At 42.7% G+C, this 4997-nt stretch overlaps 1 long non-coding RNA gene across 1 annotated transcript; it reads right to left on the bottom strand.

Annotated features, from left to right (window-relative positions):
* Nucleotides 1–1076: 1076 nt before the first annotated feature.
* LOC306808077 lies at nucleotides 1077–4611 on the bottom strand. The gene is made up of 3 exons (XR_013775897.1): nucleotides 4547–4611; nucleotides 4228–4283; nucleotides 1077–1128 (listed from the first exon to the last, which is right to left on the bottom strand). It is a non-coding gene; the product is annotated as an uncharacterized lncRNA (long non-coding RNA).
* Nucleotides 4612–4997: the final 386 nt, after the last annotated feature.

The raw sequence follows: 4997 nt of genomic DNA, 5'->3' as shown, positions 1-4997 counted from the left end.
ATGGCTGGGTCGTGTCCAGCCTCTCACTCACAGCACCCTCAACTCCTCAGCAGGGCTGCTCTGATCAGTTCATCCCTCAGCCTGTGCTGATAACAGAGATTGTCCCAACCCAGGTGCAGCACCTTGCATGTGATATTGTTAAACTTCATGAGATTCCCATAGGCTCACTTCCTAAAAGAGTCCAGCTCCATCTGGTTGGAATTCCATCCTCCAGGAATGTCAACACGACCATTCAGTTTGGTGTCATCTGCAACTTTTTTGAGAGTGCTCTTGATTTCTTCATCTGTGCTATTAATGAAGAGATTAAATAACATTGGTCCCAACATGGACCCCCTGAGGGACACCACTCATCACTGATGTCTGCTTGTTCTCTGAGCTGTTGGCTGCTGCCATGGGGATACAGTGATCTAGCCAATTCTGTATCCATGGAACAGTTCACTCATCAGATCCACCTCTCTCTAATTTAGAGAAAAGGATGGTGTGGGGGACTGTGTCAAAGGTTGTACACAAGATGACATCTGGAACCCTGCCCTTGTTCAGTGCTGCAGTCCCTCCACTGTGGAAAGCTGGTCAGGCAGGACTTGTCCTTGGTGAAACCACAAAGACTGTCTGGAATTACCTCCCTGCCCTCCATATGCCACAGCATATCTTCTAGGAGGAAACAGCTGCATCAAGCTGTGCCATGACATTCCATGCCACTGCATGCCATGCTGTACCACTACACTGTGCTATGCTACAGTGTACTACACTTTTCCATACTATATCTAGGAAAAAACCAGGTGTGACCTATATAACTGCTGTGGGCCTTGCTCAAATTCATCTAGCATATAATGGTCTTGCTTAAAGGCTAGTGCCATTCATATTGATAACTGACTTTTAGTTCAAGAGTTCCAAACTTTGATCCCAACATCAGAGAAAATCTCAAATACATATAACAGAGCTGCCACTATTTTTAGAATGTAGCAATTCTTTTATAGGGAGACAATTCTTGTACAGTGTACTCCTTGGAAAGCCTTTCCACGTGGTAAAATAGATTTGGAGAACAAAAGCATTGAACATTGCAACTTGAATAAGATGATGGTCTTTTATTGTTAGCTTTGAAGCACTGAACAATGTCTGAGACTTATTCTGCAAGAGAGAAAGGGAGAAATAGAGAATTTCACCTCCATTTACATTCTAATGTTCTCTCAAAATAGAATTCCTCTCTGGCCCTTGAAAAAATACCATAGGGTAGCTTGGGGATACTGCTTTAATTTCTGTGGCTGGTGACAACAGAATGGGACACAAACAATTCTTTTTCTCCAGTGTTTATTGCCACTGCTTGGGTGGGGATTGAGTGGGAATTGCCAGAGTGGGGAAGCCTTCCACAGTACAGGCTGCCCTGGCCTGGCAAATCACACTGATTGTAGATATTAAAATTAAAATCTGGCATGGCTGGCTCTAACAGTATCCTCTCTGCAGCTAATAAACTCCACACTGAATTGACAATACTTCCCATCAGACAGTGTCATTGGACACAGGAACTGGTGACAGTGGTGATAGCAGGGTGATGGTGAGAAGGGGGATAGTTGCATGGGAAGATGCAGCAGGCAATAAAAAGTGACTTGGATGTAAGGTGGTGTCTTGTTCGTTGGTTTCCTGACAGCTTATTTTTTTCTAGTAATTTGTTTGATTAACCTACACAAACCCCAGCAGAAGACAGAGGAAGAACTCCAAGAGGAAATTGATTTGCCGACACAGATACGCAGTTTTGAGTTTCTTACAGCTAAACCCTTTCTACTCCCAACATACATTTGCATACTGTCTCCTGCAGAATATCTGCTTTATATCCACCTGCAGCTACCTAGCCCTGTGTGCATGTCTCTGAACTGCTGTCATGTTGCATCTCGATGGCAGCACTGGGACAAAGTGAAATCTGAAAAACTGTCTGCCCTTTTCTTACTGTGACAATCTACAAACTGTTTGGCTATTATTAAAGTTGTCAGCATGGTGCAAACAGCTCGCTGATGTTTTACCAGGGTTATGATTGCTCTCACTTGGCATTACTGTTGGCACAGGCACGTGAGGGAAAAGAAGAGGAACTTGCACACTGGCTAAGGATTGCTGCTTTTAGGCCAATTTTAATTCAATATGCATGAAAAAGGAAGATTTTTACCCTGTATTCTCAGTTACAGTCCAGTAGGAAGTCAGCTGGATACAGAGAAACAATGATCAGGTAATAACACCACATAATGCAGGCTTGATGCAGGCAGAATTTAGAACTTATTTTTTCTCTGTGGTTAGTACTTTAAGACACAGACTCCTGTGTGTTTTTGAAGCTCAGATCAGGGTTGTCTGATGTATGCTGCATGAAAAACTGTTTCAGAGCCATCATTGTGCAAATTGGATGCTGTCTAAAAAAGTTGCATGCTGTGTCATGTCAAAACATTTTTTTTTTTTTTGGCAAATACCATTTCACCTGGTCAACTAATTTTGGACATATTCAGAAAGTCATGGTAAATTAACAGCTCCCATTCCATAGCAGTGACCTGGCAGGCTGAACAACGAAGCTTGAAGACCCATAGGGTGGTTTGATGCTTTAGTCATTCACATGTGTTTGGTCATGTTTGTGTGGGGAAAAAAAACCCAAAGAGACAGGCTGTGCTTGGACCTGTGCAGAGTTTGTCTAGATTGCTCTGTGTGTTACCACTTTTACCCTTGCAGTTTGGTTTTGCATATTTTTCATCAGAACTAATAAATAGTGGCATGTATTGGTGATGAATTTAAAACACACTTCAGGAAAGTATGGGTTGACAAGTAATTCTGGATAAAAAATTTTAGATTTTCAGAACTCATTTGGTATTGGCTAAACACCTATCCTCAGCTAGGGAACACCAGTCAAGAGAAAACTCCAGGCAGATGCAGTGGATGACATGACTCTTGTTGCCCAATTCATTCTGTCCTCCTTGATGATTTAAATTTACAGCAATATTGTACCCACTGCTGTATGTCTTGCTTGGGTCCCTTTCAGATGTGGCATCTGGCCAGACCAGCATGAAGAATGGTGGCTCAAGTTCAAAAAGTTTAGTTCAGATTGTGATTCATCACAAAACTAAGAAAGTTCTCAGAAGACTGCAGGCTCCAGTTCAGCTCAGCTGCCCTCACACTGACCATGGGAGCTCTTACTGGTTTGTATTTCTGTGATGCAAAGCAATGTGTGGTGCTAGGAATAAACATGTCAGCTTGGGTGTCACTACTCAGCTGCATCTGCATGATAAGTTATGAGGGGGAGAAAAATGACAGTGTGAAATAAATCTGTGATAATTTATCTGTGCTAGCTAATGACCAATATCATCCTCAAGATCCCCTGTGCTCTTTCAGTCTCTGGTGCTCAGGCTCTGCACTGGCATGGATGCTTTTCAAAGGGTGCACTACAAGACCTGATTTGCATATGCTTGATTTGAGCTGAATGCCATGGCAATCAGAATCGTGTTAATACTTGGTGGCCATAGCAGCAGTTCTAAGGTAAATTAAAAAATCCTTCTCTCATCCTTCTTACTTGGTAATTACTGAACCAGCAGGTTTTAGAATATATTTTGGAAACATCATTAAAAACATTCCTTAGCAGTCTCCTATCAAATGCATTCAGCCAAGTAAGCACTCAGGAACAAGATAAATCAGTAACTTCTTGGTTGCAATTCTCTCTCAGTTCATAGCTAGACTCAAAGGAAAAAAGGAACGGGAAATTTAGACAGATTGTCTATAGTTACATTTGTGCAGTTCTTTGAAATGGAAGACAGTCGTATTATAGTTATTGATTTCTGTGGAAATGTATTCTTGCATCAAAGAAAGGCCCATGCCATAGAGAGAGAAACTGCCTCAATATCATCAATTTATACAGAACATTTTCTATGTGGGGGTTGGGATGCTTTTCTCCAGATGCAAATATACCAATCCCACTTGCTCAGCTCTGCTGTGGAGGGAGTGCCTGGTCTGGCTCCAGAGGCAGTGGTGCTAGGATTGAAATGTGAGTGCCATGGATGGTCACTGAAGGGGCATGAAAGGAGGGTAAGATCCATGAATGAAGTGTGAAGCATAGCACACCTGTCTGAGAAAGCTGTTCACAGAGATCTGGTGTTAGGAAGGAGATTTTAGCTTTGGCCCTCTTTGCCTACATGGATCCTGAAATACACAAAAGTAAGCAGTGGAAAACAGACAGTAGAGGGGAACTAAGTGAATAGAATTTACCTGCTCATCTTAGGCATGAGGGCAGTGAGTAAAGCTGTGATTACAGCTGTGATCACCTGCAGAGAAAGAAAAGCATTGCCAGACAGAAGAGGCAGGTAATCCTTGCCCTCTGCTCAGTTCTGGTGAGACACATCTGGAGTTCTGTGCCCAGTGCTGGGCTCCCCACTGCAGACAGACTTGGACATGCATGTTCAGCAAAGGGCAACTTGAGTAATCAAGGATTTGGAGCATCTGCCATACAAGAAATGTCTAAAAGAGCTGCATGTTTTTAGCCTGGAGAAGACTCAGGGAGACCTTATCAATTTATGGCTATAAATACCTGAAGATAGGGTGCAAAGAGGACAGAGCCAGGCTCAATTCAGTGGTGCTAACTGAGAGGACGAGGCAGTGGGCACAACCTGAAACACAGAAATTCCATTCAAATGTGAGAAACAAGGTTTTTCACTGTAAGAGTTAGTAAGCACTGAACCAATTTGCCTGAAGAGATTTGGCAGTGTCCATGCCTGGAGATATCTACTGCCTGACCTGAGAAAGCTCCTGCTGGCCTTGCTTTGGGCAGGGGCTTGGACTCGATCTACAGAGGTCCCTTCACACCTCCACCATTCTTGCTAATTCTGTGGTAAAGGGAATATTTTACAGAAATATAGGTTTTATTCACCAACTACAAGTGCTAGTCCTTTTGTGTATGATGCTATTTTCAACAGCACTTGATTTTCAAAAGTGCTTAGTGGAGCTCATCTGTTTAGAATGAAGACCCTTGAATATGATCC

Source organism: Erithacus rubecula (assembly GCF_903797595.1).
Source record: "Erithacus rubecula genome assembly, chromosome: 1".
NCBI classification, from domain to species: Eukaryota; Metazoa; Chordata; class Aves; order Passeriformes; family Muscicapidae; genus Erithacus; species Erithacus rubecula.
Note: the sequence above shows the minus strand (reverse complement) of the source record. Positions and strands in the feature narration are given on the sequence as shown.